This window comes from Salmo salar, chromosome 23 (genome assembly GCF_965601325.2).
Source record: "Salmo salar chromosome 23, fSalSal1, whole genome shotgun sequence".
In the NCBI taxonomy this organism is placed as follows: domain Eukaryota; kingdom Metazoa; phylum Chordata; class Actinopteri; order Salmoniformes; family Salmonidae; genus Salmo; species Salmo salar.
The window spans coordinates 16,666,466-16,687,057 of record NC_138313.1 but is presented as its reverse complement, the minus strand read 5'-3'; the positions used below and the strand labels follow the sequence as shown (position 1 = coordinate 16,687,057).

General features: G+C 40.3%; 1 protein-coding gene across 7 annotated transcripts in view; it reads left to right on the top strand.

The window, feature by feature from the left end:
- The first annotated feature begins 761 nt into the window (after positions 1-761).
- The window catches only part of LOC106584181 (receptor-type tyrosine-protein phosphatase F), a 424,555-nt gene continuing 404,724 nt past the window's right edge, over positions 762-20,592 (top strand). For all 7 annotated transcript variants that reach the window (XM_045706049.2, XM_082967931.1, XM_045706048.2 and 4 more), the window contains exon 1: positions 762-1,116. The gene's annotated coding sequence lies outside the window, so the exon portion shown is untranslated. The remainder of the gene's footprint in view (positions 1,117-20,592) is intronic.

Sequence of the window (20,592 nt, the reverse complement as noted above, 5' to 3'; positions counted from 1 at the left end):
CATGCTGTAATGTTTCTAAACACTCTACCTAGCAGCTAACCTGTTTGCACCATTTCTTTGTAATTACAGTAAAATACTTTGAATACAAACCCATCCCCTTCATTCATCCTTTCATTCATTCATTACGATTAAGGTAGCGTTTACTTTTTTATATGTATGTATATATGTTTTTACAGTATTATACAATACATTTCATGGTATCATCTGTGTGTCATTACACAGTACTTGCTTTGATACCATATTTTTTTTTATAGTAAGTGTACTGTAATATAAAATACAGAATTTTACTTGCCGCCAAGCTGCCTGTAAGCTGTCAAATTCATGGTAGCCCCTTTACAGTGTAGCCTTCTATCCTTGTCTGCCTCCTTACTGCTAGCCTACATTCATCACATTGCTTACCTTAGTTAAACCCAACAACTCCACCCTGATTTTCAACCCTGGATTATAACTCCAAAGCCTAATGAAAGTGATATTAGGCGTACTCTGAAAAAATATAATACAAATAATAAAATGATACGCTACATGTTCATCTCTATTGCCTAATGCCTGAACCCTCAATATTTAAAATGAATTCATCATCACAGTTATCAGGCTATTTACTTTTAATATGGAGACGAACTGAAAAGGGAAAATAAAACCATAACTAGAAAAAAAAATAGGTGTAGTTTTAAATCCTCATCATTCCGTAAATGATCGATCATATCCGACAAAGCCCGAGAATGCCTGCGAACAATTTGTGTGAGAGCAGAGAAGGGATTGTTGTGCATTCTTGAGCGCTACAGAGGAGAGAGAGAAAGAGCGCATTTCACTGTGCGACAAACAGCGGTTGAGCTACTGAGAGGAGAGGAGACATTCGGACACATTGCTTCTCTACTTGGAAAATATATGGTCTAATTCAGCAGAACTGTCCATCAGGTCCTATACATCTCAAGGATTATACTTTAAATTCCTCCTTGTGTAGCCTATTACGGAGAGGACGCACGCCCGGAGGAGAGCAGAGGTGGACATCGGGACTGAGAAGGAAAGGAATTGTATTCTTTCTGAAGTGGATCGAGAGAACCAAGTGGTTGCTATTTTCGAAGACAGAAATGCCAATGACCAGGGGACCTAGAGAGAGTGAGTTTTTGCATTTCATATACTATTGACAATTCATGGTTGTGGTGTTTGTTTGACTGACATTTGAATCACATGTATTGTTCAGGAGTGGCCGCATCTTAGCCCACTGATAATGATGCCCACTGATTTGGAATATAGCATGGCTATTGGTAAGAATCATTTCGTCATGTTGAAAAGTTGTTTGCTGAGTATGAGAGGGATATTGTTTTTCTGGCTACTTCATGACAGAATACATCCAAATGTCAATCGATTCAGAGCTTGTTCGAGATCAATACGGCTGTGTACACGCCTCACGGGCAAATAGCAGACAGGAGCACCTGTCAAACTGCTCTCTGCTCTGCTCTGTTCACCCGTGGAACCTGTTACATAGAGACAAACAGGTTGGGCGAATTACATGATGGAGAGGGGTCAATTAACCAACCACTGCCACTGGAAACAGTGTATCCTTTGTCACAACACATTGGCATGTAAATGATTTGAACTATTCCGTTTTATAACAGCCTAGTTGTTTGCGCAATACTTGACATATATCGAATTGGATTGGCTACCAATAAGATACTTATTAACATAATTGTTAAATCTTATTTGTTAAGATACTGGTGTAGGATCTTATTTTGATCACCCTGATGCGAGCGAACTTTCCTGCAATGCAGAGGAAAAAAATGTGTAGTGTATTTGAGTTTTAAAAAGGCTTCTGAAGTTTGTAATTTCCACTTTGAAATTTCCGTTACAAAAATGTATCGACCTCTAAAAAATGTCCATTATAATCCACATAATAATTCACATTTGCTGTTGCTGCAGGATTATTCTCCTGCTGTAGCAAACTAGCTCAAATTAAGATCCTACACCTGTCTAATACATAGGCTACTTGAAGGCCATTATTCAAGCCCACATATCTGCCGTCCACAAGAAGCAAATCAGGCTGCGTTTAGACAGACAGCCCAATTCTGTTTTTTTTCTGCTATTTGGTCTTTTGATCAAATGCATTAGATCTTTTCACCCCTAATCTTTTTCAGAGCTGATCTGTGAAAAAAAGATCAGAATTGGGCTTGCCTGTCTAAACGCAGCCTTAGTGGTCTGTACAAACTGGTGTTTGTGATGGAACTCACCGTTATGCACTGATCTATTTCTGATTGTTTGCAAATAGGGAAACAATAGATGGTAGGCTATCATGGCTTTATTTGTCACATTATATGGAACATGTGAATATGACGATGTATGGGTCAATTGGGCTAAATCATTTATTTTCAGTTATTTCTCATCAATCCTCATTATGCATTATTTCCAGAGCCCCTAAGTTATGTCATCAAGGTTGAAATCTATTTGCCTGGCTAGGCATTTCTTTCCCACTGTCATTTGTGTAGAATAAAACCCGCTGGGCACACTACGTCATTTCAATGTGGATAACTGACTAGTATTTGTCAAAAAGACAGCAAACATTTTGTTGAATTTCCAATGTGTTATCACCTATGCTTTCAACCATCTCAAAGCACAACCAAATTCCAATGGTAAACAATGTCTGATAGTTGGTTTAGTTGTCACCCAAATGTCTATCAATGGGAATACAATGTCAGATATTTGTATTATTTATACAACAGAATAATGTGTTATCACTGTTCTTCATCTAATAGCAGAACCAAATGACCTGGACTGCAGTCGAGATTATAATAAAAGTATATGGTGCAAGTGATCAATGCCGTGCGAGATTCTGCGCAGATTATTAAAGCAATTGTGAAGATCTCCACAGAACAGCGAGGATCTATGCATGCCATCTTGAACATGCACACTTTATAAACTCAGCAAAAAAAGAAACGTCCCTTTTTCAGGACCCTGTCTTTCAAAGGTAATTCGTAAATATCCAAATAACTTCACAGATCTTCATTGTAAAGGGTTTAAACACTGTTTCCCATGCTTGTTCAATGAACAATAAACAATTAATGAACATGCACCTGTGGAATGGTCGTTAAGACACTAACAGCTTACAGACGGTAGACAATTAAGGTCACAGTTATGAAAACTTAGGACAGTAAAGAGGCCTTTCTACTGACTCTGAAAAACACCTAAAGAAAGATGCCCAGGGTCCCTGCTCATCTGCATGAACGTGCCTTAGGCATGCTGCAAGGAGGCATGAGGACTGCAGATGTGGCCAGGGCAATAAATTCTAATGTCCGTACTGTGAGATGCCTAAAACAGCGCTACAGGGAGACAGGACGGACAGCTGATCGTCCTCGCAGTGGCAGACCACGTGTAACAACACCTGCACAGAATTGGTACATCCGAACATCACACCTGCGGGACAGGTACAGGATGGCAACAACAACTTCCCGAGTTACACCAGGAACGCACAATCCTTCCATCAGTGCTCAGACTGTCCGCAATAGGCTGAGAGAGGCTGGACTGAGGGCTTGTAGGCCTGTTGTAAGGCAGGTCCTCACCAGACATCACCGGCAACAACGTCGCCTATGGGCACAAACCCACCGCCGCTGGACCAGACAGGACTGGCAAAAAGTGCTCTTCACTGACCAGTCGTGTTTTTTTCTCAGCAGGGGTGATGGGCGGATTTGCGTTTATCGTCGAAAGAATGAGCGTTACACCGAGGCCTGTACTCTGGAGCGGGATCGATTTGGTGGTCCGTCATGGTCTGGGGCGGTGTGTCACAGCATCATCGGACTGAGCTTGTTGTCATTGCAGGCAATCTCCACGCTGTGTCACACGCTTGTCACATGTCTGTCGAACTTGTTCAGTTTATGTCTCAGTTGTTGAATCTTATGTTCATACAAATATTAACACATGTTAAGTTAACTGAAAATAAACGCAGTTGACAGTGAGAGGACGTTTCTGTTTTTGCTGAGTTTATGACTACATAACAAGAAATGTATAGTTGCAGTAACCTCAAAACATTTTAAGGAGATGTATCTACTGCTTGGAAAATTCCTTCTGAGCCTCCAGCTTAATCACGTTCTTTAACATTTATTTTGGTTGAGTTTCAGACCATGTCATCATGAATACAACATATTATTTGTTAATTTGTTGACAAGATAATAGTCTATTTATTGTATTTCAAAAGTGATATTGAATTGTGTTTGGTTGTCAACGCAATCAAATATCAACATTTGAAGGAGATATATCTTCTGCTTGGATAGTTCTCTGTGACACTAGTTAGTCTGGCTTTAATCAAAGTTTGCCCACAAATTAATAATTTATATGTTTGATTCACATCTCCATCTATACCAAAAATCTAAGTTAAAGAATAGCAATAAATCAAATCAAACTTTTAATGCACTTTATATGAAGTTTGATTTGATTTAGTCCTATTCGTTAACTTTGATATTTGGTTGAGATAAAGACGTAAATCCAACATATTAATTATTAATTTGTAGCTAGTATTCCTGAAAGCTAAGACTCTCTGGAATATGGCTGTGCCTTCTGTTCCCCTCTATGAGGATCTCAGGCCACATTAGAAAGGAGTGTCACAAAAGACACAATTTGGACCCCATAAGAACACCTTCCAACAAGCGCTGTCAAAGCCCTTCTAAGGGTAGCCTTTCCACCCCTTATTTAATCTAGCTCTTGTGACTGACTGGGTTCAAACCAGGTTTGGTGACTACATTTTAGTCATTTAGTAGATGTTCTTATTCAGAGCGTCTTACAGTAGTGAGTGCATACATTTCATACTTTTCTTTCTCTGTACTGATCAATGCATGTCATGAGCAACTTAGCCTGAGAACTGAAGATGTGTTGGTTTGACTGATGGGGTTCTAACCAAGGTTTGGAACAGCGGCTTCTTCCTTGCTGAGCGGCCTTTCATGTTATGTCGATATATGACTCGTTTTACTGTGGATATAGATACTTTTGTACCTGTTTCCTCCAGCATCTTCACAAGGTCCTTTGCTGTTGTCCTGGGATGGATTTGCACTTTTCGCACCAAAGTATGTTCATCTCTAGGAGACAGAACTCATCTCCTTCCTGAGCGGTATGACGGCTGCGTGGTCCCATGGTTTTTATACTTGCGTACTATTGTTTGTACAGATGAACGTGGTACCTTCAGGCGTTTGGAAATTGCTCCCAAGGATGAACCTTGTTGACCTTGTGGAGGTGTATACTTTATTTTCTGAGGTCTTGGCTGATTTCTTTTGATTTTCCCATGATGTCAAGCAAAGAGCCACTGAGTTTGAAGGTAAGCCTTGAAATACATCCACAGGTACACCTCCAATTGAGTCAAATGATGTCAATTAACCTATCAGAAGCTTCTAAAGCTATGACATAAGCTGTTGAACCCACAGGAATTGTGATACAGTGAATTATAAGTGAAATAATCTGTCTGTAAACAATTGTTGGAAAAATTGCTTGTGTCATGCATGAAGTAGATGTCCTAACCGATTTGCCAAAATTATAGTTTGTTAACAAGAAATTTGTGGATTTGTTGAAAAGGGAGTTTTAATGACTCCAACCTAAGTGTATGTAAACTTCCGACTTCAACTGTATATACATATAAATATATATTTTTTAGGCTTGCCTGTTATGCATGTTATTTTGGCGTTAATACGTGTCACATAACAGTTTGCAAACAATGTAAAAATAATATATATCATTGAGTTAATAAAGCCGCATACAAACATGGTCTCTTTTATGTCTTCTTGAATAAGGCATCTCCATAATGCAGGTGTTTTAGCCTAGCTCAGTGCTTTCAGTTGTGGTGGGGCAAGCCAGCAGAAAATACGTTGCATTGCGCCATGATTGGCTCAGTGTTCTGTCACTCATGAGGACTTTATGTCACTGCCAAGTGTAAGAGGAGACATTGAAAATTCTAGGCCTTTGTTTGCTGCCATAGAAGTGCCCATCCAAGAAGGCTCAAGGTAATTGGCCACAGATAGAATTACGTCAAATCACATTATACACTAACGGTTAGAAGTTTTTGAACACCTACTCATTCAAGGGTTTTTCTTTATTTTTACTATTTTCTACATTGTAGAATAATAGTGAAGACATCAAAACGATGAAATAACACAGAAGGAATCATGTAGTAACCAACAAAGTGTTAAACATATCAAAATGTATATTATATTTCAGATTCTTCAAACAGCCACCCTTTTCCTTGATGACAGCTTTGCACACTCTTGGCATTCTCTCAACCAGTTTCACCTGGAATGCTTTTCCAACACTCTTGAAGGAGTTCCCTGTCACGTTCGTTAGAATGATCGGACCAAGGCGCAGCGTGAGTAGCGTTCCACATCTTTTATTAGAAAGTGAAACTTTAGAAAAATACAAAACAAATAAAGAATAAATGAACCGTGACTACAATGCAGCTACACATAAACAATATCCCATAACCCCAAGTGAAAAACAAGCTACTTAAGTATGATCCCCAATTAGAGACAACGATTACCAGCTGCCTCTAATAGGGAATCATACAAATCACCAACATAGAAAATAAAACGTAGAACCCACATAGAAATAAATAAACTAGATCACCCCCCAGTCATGCCCCGAACCACTTCACCATAGAGAAACAATGGTCAGGGCGTGACATTCCCACATGTGCTGCGCACTTGTTGGCTGCTTTTCCTTCACTTTGCGGTCCGACTCATCCCAAACCAACTCAATTTGGTTGAGGTCGGGAGGCCAGGTCATCTGATGCAGCACTCCATCACTCTCCTTCTTGGTAAAATAGACCTTACACAGCCTGGAGGTGTGTTTTGGGTCATTGTCCTGTTGAAAAACAAATGATAGTCCCACTAAGCCCAAACCAGATTGGATGGTGTATCGCTGCAGAATGCTGTGGTAGCCATGCTGGTGAACTCTGCCTTGAATTCCAAATAAATCACAAATAAAAATGTGATTTGACCCGCAAAGCACCCCCACACCATAACACCTCCTCGTCCATGCTTTATGGTGGGAAATTCACATCCGTTCACCCACACCACATATCACAAAGACACAGTGGTTGGACCTAAAAATCTCCAATTTGTGCTCCAGACCAAATTACAAATTTCCACCAATTTAATGTCCATTGCTCATGTTTCTTGGCCCAAGCAAGTCTCTTCTTCTTATTGGTGTCCTTTAGTAGTGGTTTCTTTGCAGCAATTCGACCATGAAGGCCTGATTCACACAGTTTCCTCTGAGCAGTTGATGTTGAGATGTGTCTGTTACTTGAACTCTGTGATGCATTTATTTGGGCTGCAATTTCTGAGCCTGGTAACTCTAATGAACTTGTCCTCTGCAGCAGAGGTAACTCTGGGTCTTCCATTCCTGTGGCAGTCCTCATGAGAGATAGTTTCATCATTGCTCTTGATGGTATTTGCGACTGCACTTGAGAAACTTTCAAAGTTCTTGAACATTTCTGTATTGACTGACCTTCATGTCTTAAAGTAATGATGGACTTTCGTTTCTCTTTGCTTATTTGAGCTGTTCTTGCCATATTATGGACTTGGTCTTTTACCAAATAGGGCTATCTTCTGTATATCCCGCCTACCTTGTCACAACACAACTGATTGGCTCAAACACATTACGAAGGAAAGACATTCCACAAATTAACTTTTAAAAAGGCAGACCTGTTAATTGAAACGCATTCCTGGTGACTACCTCATGAAGCTGGTTGAGAGAATGACAAGAGTGTGCAAAGCTGTCATCAAGGCAAAGGGTGGCTATTTGAAGAATCTCAAATATAACATATATTTTGATTTGTTTAACACTTTTTTGGTTACTACATGATTCAATATGTGTTATTTCATAGTTTTGATGTCTTCACTATTATTCTACAATGTAGAAAATAGTAAAAATAAAGAAAACCCTTTTAATGAGTAGGTGTTCTAAAACTGTTGACCGGTAGTGTGTACAGTAGCTTTGATTGGACTGATCATGTAGACATCATACTTTCACAATCTTAGCTAGCAATCATCATCATAAATCAAGTTGACCATCTACTGGACGTGATCTCAAGATAATTGGTTCCGTGATCTCAAGATTTACATGCTAAAATCACTACTGTTCCTTGAAGAGACCCATCCAAGTCACAGGACCATTGCCTAGGCTTTAGCTCAACAGGCTAACACAGTCTTTACCCAGTCAGTCACATTTTAACATTATAATACCTACCCTTGCCAGAAACCTTAAACTAACACACTAAGAGTATTGTATTTGTTACAAATCATTCCCTAAATTCTAGACCTCAGCTGAATCTGATAATAATTGATAATGATCTGATAAATATTGATTCTACATCTGCATTGCTTGCTGTTTGTGGTTTTAGGCTGGGTTTCTGTATAGCACTTTGTGACATCGGCTGATGTAAAAAGGACTTCATAATACATTTGAATACATTTGATTGATAATGAATGATGTGCCTGTTGACTAAATTGAGGAGACTAAATTACTTGGTGTTACCTTGGATTGTAAACTGTCATGGTGAAAACATATTGATTCAATGGTTCTGAAGATGGGGAGAGATCTGTCCATGATAAAGAGATGCTCTTCTTTTTTGACACCACACTCCACAAAGCAAGTTCTTTAAGCTCTAGTTTTATCTTATCTTGATTATTGCCCAGTCATATGGTCAGACGCTGCAAAGAAGGACCTAGAAAAACTGCAGCTGGCCCTGAACAGAGAGGCACGTTTTGCTCTTCACTTTAATCAGAGGGCTATTATCAATACTATGCATGACAGTCTCAGAGATTGACTGCATCACTTCTTGTTTTTATTGGAAACATTCATGTGTTGAAAATTCCAAATTGTTTCCATAATCAACTTACACACAGCACTGACACACACACTTACCCCACCAGGAATAGGATCATAATAGATTATAGCCAAAACGGTTTGAACGCTAGAGCCAAATTCATACAAAGATTGGCTTCAGAAACTGCCAGAAGCTTCTGTTTACCACAGTGAGCATTTCATACTATCTGTTCTCCTCTATTTTTGTTGGCTGGCAAAGTACCAGGATGTTGTGTGTGGTTTTGAATCTGAATTTAGAGAACTGAATTTGAAAACTGAATCTGAATGCATCTGAGAAGTTAAATATATGAAAGGTTGATGAACTTGAAATTATAGTTTGTAAACTTGATAAACAGATAATGAACGCAATATCTACCATATTGCAACTGAATACATAAACATTGCATTTGAATCGTCAATTAAATTGAAATTAAATGTTAAAATTGAATGCAATATTCACTAAATTCAGATTCAAATCATGAATTATATGGTCAATTTATGAGTTCAATGATTAAGTTTGTGCATAAAAAATGTCAAAAATATTTACATTCAAATTCAAATTACAAAATTGTATTTTTATTTTATTTAACCTTTATTCAACTAGGCAAGTCAGTTAAGAACAAATTCTTATTTACAATGACGGCCTAGGAACAGTGGGTTAACTGCCTTATTCAGGGGAAGAACAACATATACAAATGATAAATTATGTAATTCAAGTCTAATATTTCCACACTATGAGGTTGGAATAATACCACATTTTTTTGAAAATTATGATAATGCCCTTTAGTCTAAGAGCTGTTTCAAAAGACCGCCTGACAATTCATCCTGCTTTGGTGGGATGGGGTTTTAGTTAATAGACCAATAAGAAACCTCTCTACCATTAACAACTAGTTTTCAGTTTTCCCCTCTCCACTCAGACCACTCCCAGACAGTCCTAGCAAAGAGAGATGTTTGTTTCTTTCTGACCATTTTAATTGAAAACAATCACAGTAAGTTACTTAATTGTTAAATTATCAAATAAATGATTTGATATTGACATACAAACGGCTGCATTGGACCTTTAAAAATTATATTATTGTCGCATTATTATGACACCTATGATCATGATACACTCTACTGTTTATACAAAAGTATGTGAACACCCCTTCAAATTAGTGGATTCAGGTATATTTCAGCCACACCCATTGCTGACATGTATAAAATTGAGCACACAGCTATGCAATCTCCATAGACAAAACATTGGCAGTAGAATGGCCATACTGAAGAGCTCAGTCCCTTTCAACGTGGCACGGTCATAGGATGCCTCCTTTCCAACAAGTCAGTTTGTCACATTTCTGCCCTGCTAGAGCAACCCCGGTCAACTGTAAGTGCTGTTATTGTGAAGTGGAAACGCCTAGGAGCAACAACGGCTCAGCCGCGAAGTGGTAGGCAAAAAAAGCTCACAGAATGGGACTGCCGAGTACTGAAGCACATACCGTGTAAAAATAGTTTTCCTCGGTTGCAACACTCACTACCGAGTTCCAACCTGCCTCTGGAAGCTACGTCAGCACAATAACTGTTCATCGGAAGCTTCATGAAATGGATTTCCATGGCCGAGCAGCCGCACACAAGCCTAAGATCACCATGCGCAATACAAAGCATCAACTGGAGTGGTGTAACGCTTGCTGCCATTGGACTCTGGAGCACGTTCTTTGGAGTGATGAATCACGCTTCACCATCTGCCAGTCCAACGGACTAATCTGGGTTTGGCGGATGCCAGGAGAATGCTATCTGCCCCAATGCTGGTTCAGGCTAGGCCCCTTAGATCCAGTGAGGGGAAAACTTAAATCTACAGCATACAATGACATTATAGATTATTCTGTGCTTCCAACTTTGTGGCCACAGTTTGAGGAAGGTCCTTTCCTGTTTCAGCATGACAACTCCCCCGTGCATAAAGTGAGGTCCACACAGAAATGGTTTGTCGAGATCATTGTGGAAGAACTTGACTGGCCTGCACAGAGCCCTGACCTCAACCCCATTTAACACCTTTGGGATGAATTGGAACGCTGACTGTGAGCCAGGCCTAATCGCCAAACATCAGTGTCCGACCTCACTAATGCTCTTGTGGCTGAATGGAAGCAAGTCCCTGCGGCAATGTTCCAACATCTAGTGGAAAGCCTTCCCAGAAGAGTGAAGGTTGTTATAGCAGCAAAAGGGGGACCAACTCCATATTAATACCCATGATTTTGGAATTAGTTGTTTGACGAGCTGGTGTCCACATACTTTTGGTCATGTAGTGTAAATGGCAACAATAATGGACATTCTTACAGAGTAACTATTAGAATTTCTAGTAATTCCTGCATTTTGGCATTTACCATATAATTTACTGAGTATTTAAGATCTAATTCCAGTAGCTGTGTCTCTTCACCCAATGCTCTTCAGTAATCCCAGTTGTCCGTCATTTCAAAGTACATTTGCATTCAAAAGAACTAGAATTGAAATTGAAATACTCTAAAGTATGTATATTGTTTTAAAAATTATTATCTGTGTGGTATATTCGGGAGCACTTCAGTAAATTGTTAGCTCTTAGTAAATTACCCATTTTCAATTGCTCATGATCATTAGTCACCAACTATACTTTAAGCATACTTTTTTGACTACTAGTTTAGTATACATCCCGTGGAAAAACGAGTTGTTTGTTTGCCTGATGCCTCAATGGTTCACAGTCTGCATGAGTTTTATAGTCATGTTGATGTTCACTGTGTGTGAATGTTTTTGCTTTGAATCTCAACAGAAAGCAACTGATCTGCTTTGACATTTAAAAGCGATAGTCAGCATATGTTTCATATATGCAGTACATATATACCACGCTTTACAAGTCAAATGATATTTCAGTCGAGGGCATGTTACATCTTTAAAATATGTTTTACTGTCATTCTTATACCTGATCATGTAAAACACATTTCACTGCACCTATCAGCCATAGTAGTATGGCACCTCTGGAGCAAATTAGGGTTAAGTGCCTTGCTCAAGGGCACATCAGATATTTCACCTTGTCGGCTCGGGTATTTCGAATAAGCGACCTTTCGGTTACTGGCCCTTCTAACCGCTAGGCTACTTGTGTAACGATGTGCGCTGAGAGTCGGGAAGCAAGTTCAGGGAGTGAGTGTTTTAATAAAATAAAATTGAACATCATACAAAACAAGAAACACTGACAGCACACAGACATGAAACAGAAACAATAACGCCTGGGGAAGGAACCAAAGGGAGTGACTTATATAGGGAAGGTAATCAGGGAAGTGATGGAGTCCAGCAGAGTCTGATGACGTGCTAGCGTGCGTAACGGTGGTGACAGGTGTGCGCCATAACGAGCAGCCTGGTGACCTAGAGGCCGGAGAGGGAGCACACGTGACAACTTGCCGCCCGAAAGAACTCACACCATGGTGCAGCTCTACAAGTCAATATTAAAATAGATGTTGGTACTCTATCTGGCTCATATTGAAATCACTCTTTGCTTAGCAGCAGTGAACCTGGTTCTCTACTTGGTTGCTGTCCATGCTTACCATGGCTGAACTGGAAAGAGACATTTACACTGGGTGCATTCCAAATGGCACCCTATTCCCTACACAGTGCACTACTTTTGACCTGAGCCCTATGGGCCCTAGTCAAAAGTAGTGCACTATAAAGAGAATAGAGTGCCGTTTGGGAAGCAGACACTGTGTGGCGTGGACTGGGGATGGATGGATGAAATGATCTGAATTAAACCACAATAACAACAGAGCCCAAGCTGTAGGGTTCTCTGTGTCTGTCCCCAAGAAGGGACAGGAACATGCAGTGTGTCACTTGGTTGTCAATGTATTGTCCTTCTGCTGATTGAGCTATCTGCAGAAAAGTCCAGGTTCTCTCTTTCCTTACATTTCCCAACAATTGAACAGCAACAGAGTGGCTCTGGTTTTTCAATTACACCGGCCCATTGTTTGACCAGTATACAGGGTCTGGTTGGCAATGTTTTTGTCTTGTCACAGGGCAAGGGGAAGATCCTATCAGCCACAGACCTAACTGAGTACCAAATAGTACCCTACTAACTATATAGCACACTACTTTGCCCTGATCAAAAGTAGTGCACTACATAGGGAATAGGGTGCCATTCGGGACTCATGCCTAAAGGCTATGATTTCCCCAAGGCAATTGGCACTGTATCTAGTAATTCTACAACTGTGTCATTGTGTATGTGGTGTTCTGCCACTGTGTTTTCTGTCTGTGATGGCTGTGATGTCAGAATAGATATTAGTTGATTGATTTGAATAATGGCAACTTCATTAATTAGACTAAACTTCATTAAAAGCGCTCTCTTTTTCACAGAAGGTAATAGGTGGAAATAATTAGAAATACATTGTAATCACTGTGCCGCAACAACATACAATAGTGTTTTCTATTCAATTCAACAGAAACTTGTATTTTCTTCATTTGATGAACAAATACAACATTTTGGTGTTTGGGCCTATACAGGATGTTGGTGTGTTCTAATCATGTTTTCTTTTGAATTCAACAGATACGTTTATTTTCTTCATTTGATGAACAAATGCACATTTTTGGTAGCCTGTCCCAGATCTGTTTGTGCTTTTAACTTCAATGCTGTCATTGGCATGACAATGAGTACCAAGAATTTGGCACTCAGGTTGGCAGACTGGCACTCAGGCAGTGGTGTAAATTTTACTTAAATTGTTTTTGGGGTATCTGTACCCTACTTCACTATATATATTTTCGACAACTTTTATTTTTACTTCACTACATTCCTAAATAAAATAATGTACTTTTTACTCCACAAATTTTCTCTGATACCTAAAAGTACTAATTTTGAATGCTTAGCAGGACAGGAAAATGGTCCAATTCACGTAATTATCAAGAGAACGTCCCTGGTCATCCCTACTGCCTTTTTTCTGGCGGACTCACACATTTTTCTGGTGGACACATGCTTCATTTGTAAATGATGTCTGAGTATTGGAGTGTGTCCCTGGCTATCCGTACATTAAAATTACAACAAAACGGTGCCGTCTGGTTTACTTAATGTAAGGAACTTGAAATGATTTGTACTTTTACTTTTACTTTTGATACTTAAGTATATTTTAGCAATTACATTTACAATTGATACTTAAGTATATTTAAAACCAAATACTTTTTGACTTTTACTCAAGTAGTATTTTACTGGGTGACTTTCACTTTTACAAGAGTCATTTTCTATTAAGGGGTCTTTACTTTTACTCAAGTATGACAATAGGATACTTATTCCACCACTGCACTCAGGGTACAATTTTGGCTGTGTATAGCAGGATTTTGCTGCATCGTTCTCTGGTTCCGTTTCACCTGTTGAGAAGACAATTTCTGCACTTTGAAGTGAAATACTGTCAGTACAAGGAGGAGGAGGAGGAGCAGGAGGAGGAGGAGAAGGGGGACACGTACACTTTGTAGTTGTAGCTATGCATTTTAAATGTTATAACAGCAAAGACTTTTGCGTTGTTGAAATGTTGGGATTTCTTTTGATCATGGAGCCAAAAGGTGTTGCTATACTTTCATTGCTCAACCTGCAGGATTGTCTTAGTTAGAGGGATGTAGACCATACAGGAGGATGACTGGCATGTTGTTGATTCAGATTGTCCTGCCCTCCTCCCATATTGCTTTGTAAAAGTTGCCACAGCGAAGTCTCTTAACTAGGCAGCTCTGTCAGTCTATTCTATTATTCTCCCACCCTCCTGTCTGTCTTTCTGCAAATAGGCAGTAATTACCTAATTGAGAGAGAGAGAGAAAGAGTGAATGGGTGAGAGAGAAATACACACACACACACACACACACACACACACACACACACACACACACACACACACACACACACACACACACACACACACACACACACACACCGTTAATTAATAAAACGTCAGAGGATGACTGGCTTTCTGAAAACCTGTCAGGCCCCAAAAGAAACATTTACCAAACGCCTTAGCTTACAGGGTGGTAGACTTACTCTTCTTGTTTGCTTGAAGAAAGAACACATGTTCTTCTTTGCATACTTTAGGTACGCCCACTGTGTAAATTGTGCAGTGGGAAAGTGACTGAGAGCATTTTCTTTTTGCTGAATAGCTTACAACATACTGTACATAACAAGTAACGCATCAGATTAGCAAATGGTAAACTGATCAAATTATCATCAGCTGTAAAAGCTGATCAAATAACTTGGGTTGGCCTATAATCTTTCATGTACAATGAAACACATCAACTTTGAATATGACATTTGGAATAAATCTGTCATAGAGTGGGTTGAATTGCAACATAACCCTTTACCATCTGTGAATACAGAACTGTGAGTTTCGTTGTTGTTGTCAACACTGAAGATTGTTAGCATTTCTTTACAGGGTGAGATCAAATTAGTAATTAAGCGTTGTCCTTCCTGGGAGACCACCGTGTGTAATTAACATCTGAGAGGAAACGGATAAAAGCGTACTGCTGTCTAACGCTTAATTTCACATTGATGTTTATTCAAAAGAGCACTTATCTAGAGTCCTATCCATCTCCCATTAGAATACTCTAGTCTAGGACCATCAACACCTAACACTTTACCTCCACTTTATAAGAAGAAAACACATTACCTTTGCTTTATAAGAAGGACAAAATAAAGGCAGGTGTCTTGTGGTTTGGCTTGTGTCAACGTCACTTGTGTTGAATGTTTTTACAGGTTTTTTTTCATCTGACAGTTAATCTTATTATTTTAAATTGTTGAACACTGTCAGCTATCAAGTTCTCTCTATCTGTTACATACCGTATGGCTCTAATGTAGAAGCAATGTGAAAGTGTCATGGGCTTTAGACTAAAAGCTAGCTGCACTTAGGCCTGTGCTGTATTGTATGTGAGTGTGGGCCTGTTGTGTAAGCCACTTCACAACTACCTTGGGCATCATCCCATTTAGCTTGTGTCCAAAATACTACCCTATTCCTTATATAATGCACTACTTCTAAAAAGTTGTGTGCTAAATAGGAAAATAGGGTATTATTTTTAGAAGTACTGCACTATATTGGGGATAAGGTGCCATTTGTGTCGCAATCATCATCCAATTTACTCCCGAGCCATTAGATTCCACTGGGATGGTTTAACAGTTTAGCAAAAATAGATGTTTTCTTCTTCTTCGCGAAGATCTTTATATTTTCCTTGCCAGAGATCTGTGCTACTTACTATACCATGTGGTACTTTAGACTGCCAATATGGGATGGACTCCAGAAACAGAGCGAGCCAAATGAGCTGGCTGTACAGTATGCTACATTCTAAGAAAACCCTTTGAAGAACCTTTTTTGGTTCCAGGTAGAACCCTTTAGATTCTAGGTCAAACTCTTTTGGGCACCATGTAGAACCCTTTCCACAGAGGGTTCTGCATAGAACCCAAAATGGTTCTACCTTGAACCGAAAAAGGGTTCTACCTGGAACCTAAAAGGGTTCTGCTATGGGGACAGCCAAAGGACCCTTTTGGAACCCTTTTTTTCTAGGGTGTAGGAGTCACACAGGAGGGGATTGGTAGAACAGAATCTCATATTTTTGACAGTTGAACATGGCAGCTGTGGCTACTTCATGGATGTAGCAGAGCAACGTATTGTAGCTGCTTCAGTGCAGTTACGTCTAGTGAGAAAACACCCAAAAGGTTTTCTTCAGCACCACAGAGACGGAGAAATGTCAATATTTAATTCGTGAAAATGTGCATTCTGCTATTATGCTGGATTATTGATGATAATAATGAATTATGTCAATTGTAAAGCAAATGTTTGTATATATGACATTCATTTCAACTATTCACCTCTTACAAATATATACATTTTATAATTCCAGTATGTTGCCACTGACAAGAGTCGGTATATTTAATTCTAGAAGATATTACTTAAATTCCATGTGTGTATGTTGTTTCCATTTAGAAAGGTCCAGTCCAGAAAGCCATGATCCTGATTAGATTGTCTGACATACAAATGAGTGTCTGACGCCCCCATTTGTTTAGAATCTGAACGGTCCTCTCTCTGCAATCTAGCCACAAGGACAGACTCAGCTTACTTCCCAAATGACACCTAATTTCCTTCTATCGTGCACTACAAAAGTTGTGCGCTATATAGGGAATAGGGTGCCATCTCTCAATCCATCTTCTACAGCTAAATGTTATGATGTCGTCGGGTGGGTTTGATATTTGTCATTTATCAGTGTCCTGCTGGATAGATACACCGCCTGTGGCCATCAGTTTAAAGGGCAGTTGTGGATATATACCGACAGGCGAACCCAACGATGGTGATGGTTTGTTTGTTATATGAGGGGTTTTATGGTAGGTACACTCCTCTGACAAGACGTAGCTTGACCAATATGTTAAGTTCCAAATGGCACCCTATTCCCTATATAGTTCTCTACTTTGGACTAGAGCCCTATGAGCTTCCCTATGGGCCCTGGTCCAAAGTAGTGCACCATACAGGGAATAGGGGGCCGTTTTTGATGTAGCCTTTGGTTCGGACTGCGTTCTCACCTGCAGCAAACTGCACCACAGGACAAATTGAATCAGACCGAGACCACTCTTTTTGCGAGAACCACAGTGCGTTGTTTAGTGTGCTCCCGAGTGCAGATAGAGAGTTCACATCAGTCCAAACAAACCGAACTAAGGGGTAAACGCGCCAGAGTTTGAAAACAATGATTTGATTGGAAAGCCCCCCTTAGACCATTCCTCCATACAGAATCATTCCAGATCCTTGATATCCATCGTGTGCACCTCTTCAATTCAAACCACATGTTTGCAATGGGTTTCAAGTCTGGAGACGGAGATGGCCATTGCAAAATGTTGATTTTGTGGCCAATTAACAATTTCTTTGTGGATTTTGGATATTGTTTGGTTATTGTCTTGCTGGAAGATCCACTACCGGCCAAGTTCCAGCCTTCTGACAGAGTCAACGAGTTTTGGGCTAAAATATCCTGGTAATGGGTATAGTTCATAATGCTGTTGACCTTAATAACAAGGCCCCTGTCACGACTTCTTTCGAAGTCGGTTCCTCTCCTTGTTCGGGCGGTGTTCGGCGGTCGACGTCACCGGTCTTCTAGCCATCGCCGATCCACTTTCATGTTCCATTTGTTTTGTCTGGTTGTCACACTCACCTGGTTTCAATTCCCTAATTACATATTGTACATGTTCCCTCTGTTTCCCCCATGACCTTGTCGGGAATTGTTTATTGTAAGTACGTGTGCTTTATGTGACTGGTGCGATACAGGTTTTGTTGCCCATGTTTTTGTTATTTTTGTATGCCGGTAGTTATGTACATTAAACGGCTCCGGCTATTTACCAAGTTCTGCTCTCCTGCGTTTGACTTCCATGCCACCAGTTACGCACCCCTGACAGCCCCCAGGACCAGTGGAAGTAAAATAACCCTGTAACATCAAAGATCCACCACCATATTTTACAGTAGGTATGGGGTTATTTTCTGCTTAAGCATTCTCATTTCAACGCCAAACCCACCACTGGTGTGTGTGGCCAACAAGCTCTATTTTAATGTCATCCAACAAATGTAAACGCCTTGAGTTTTCTAAACAGCACTCACTACTGTAAGTTGCTCTGAATGAGAGCGTCTGCAAAATTACTGAGATGTAAAATGTAATCTGACCAGTGCTTTGGTCAAATTACATGAAAATAGAGCTCTTTGCTATGCAATGGCCATCTCAAACTTAAAACCCATTGAAAACCTGTTGTTTGAATTGAAGAGGACAGGCCATAAGAGCAGACTAAGGATATCAAGGATCTGGTAGGATTGTGTGTGGAGGAATGGTCTAAGGTCCCTCTCAATGTGTTCTCCAACACATAAAACATTTTAGAAAAAGGTGTCACGCCCTGACCTTAGAGAGCCTTTTTTATTCTCTATTTTGTTAGGTCAGGGTGTGACTTGGGTGGGCATATCTATGTTTCTATTTCTTTGTTGGCCTAGTATGGTTCCCAATCAGAGGCAGCTGTTTATTGTTGTCTCTGATTGGGGATCATACTTAGGCAGCCCTTTTTCCCACCTGTGATTGTGGGATCTTGTTTGTGTGTAGTTGCTTTCTGCACTGCATATAGCTTTACGTTCATTTTCGTATTTTTATTTTTTTTCCCGGTGTCATTTTAAATAAAAGAAAATGTATACCTACCACGCTGCACCTTGGTCCAGTTCTTCAGACGAGCGCAACAAAAGGTTCAGTGCCATTATCCTCGCAAGGTGAGGTATGGAAAATTCCTATTCTTTGGGGGGGGGGGATTACTTGTTAAACAAAATCTCTTTCTCTGAGTAATTGTATTATTATTCTAAAAGCATACAAAATAGCTCAGTATTTAAATTGTTTATTTTATACAGTCATTTTTGCTCATCTTTATCAAGGGGGTCAATAATGACCACACTGTACATCAAAGAACCACAGCTGCTTCATCAAATATTCCATCATATCTTCCTGTGGCACTATAGGAAACTCTTTAGAACTGACACTATGTGTGTGTGTTTCAAGTTGTATTACACATGGCATACACCGTCCGACGAAATGCTTACTTGCAGGTTCCATTTGGAGAATGCAACAACAACAAATAATAAAATATGAAAGAAACTCCCCCTCTCTTGAGCACCTTTATGAACTCAGCAAAAAAAAAGAAATGTTCCTTTTTCAGGACCCTGTCTTTCAAAGACAATTCGTAAAAATCCAAATAACTTCACAGATCTTCATTGTAAAGGGTTTCAACACTGTTTCCCATGCTTGTTCAATGAACCATAAACAACTAATGAACATGCGCCTGTGGAACGGTCATTACAACACTAACAGCTTACAGACGGTAGGCAATTAAGGTCACAGTTATGAAAACTTAGGACACTAAAGAGGCCTTTCTACTGACTCTGAAAAACACCAAAAGAAAGATGCCCAGGGACCCTGCTCATCTGCGTGAACGTGCCTTAGGCATGCTGCAAGGAGTTATGAGGACTGCAGATGTTGCCAGGGCAATAAATTGCAATGTCCGTACTGTGAGACAGCGCTACAGGGAGACAGGACGGACAGCTGATCGTTCTCGCAGTGGCAGACCATGTGTAACAACACCTGCACAGGATCAGTACATCCGAACATCACACCTGCGGGACAGGTACAGGATGGCAACAACAACTGCCCGAGATACACCAGGAATGCACAATCCCTCCATCAGTGCTGAGACTGTCCGCAATAGGCTGAGAGAGGCTGGACTGAGGGCTTGTAGGCCTGTTGTAAGGCAGGTCCTATGGGCACAAACCCATCGTCGCAAAAAGAGCTCTTCACTGACGAGTCACGGTTTTGTCTCACTATGGGTGAAGGTCGGATTCACGTTTTTCGTCGAAGGAATGAGCGTTACACCGAGGCCTGTACTCTGGAGCGGGACCGATTTGGAGGTGGCGGGTCCGTCATGGTCTGGGGTGGTGTGTCACAGCGTCATCAGACTGAGCTTTTTGTCATTGCAGGCAATCTCAATGCTGTGCGTTACAGGGAAGACATCCTCCTCCCTCCTCCTACCCTTCCTGCAGGCTCATCCTGACATGACCCTCCAGCATGACAATGCCACCAACCATACTGCTTGTTCTGTGCATGATTTCCTGCCAGACAGGAATGTCAGTGTTCTGCCATGGCCAGTGAAGAGCCCGGATCTCAATCCCATTGAACACGTCTGGGACCTGTTGGATTGGAGGGTGAAGACTAGGGCCATTCCCCCCAGAAATGTCTGGGAACTTGCAGGTGCCTTGG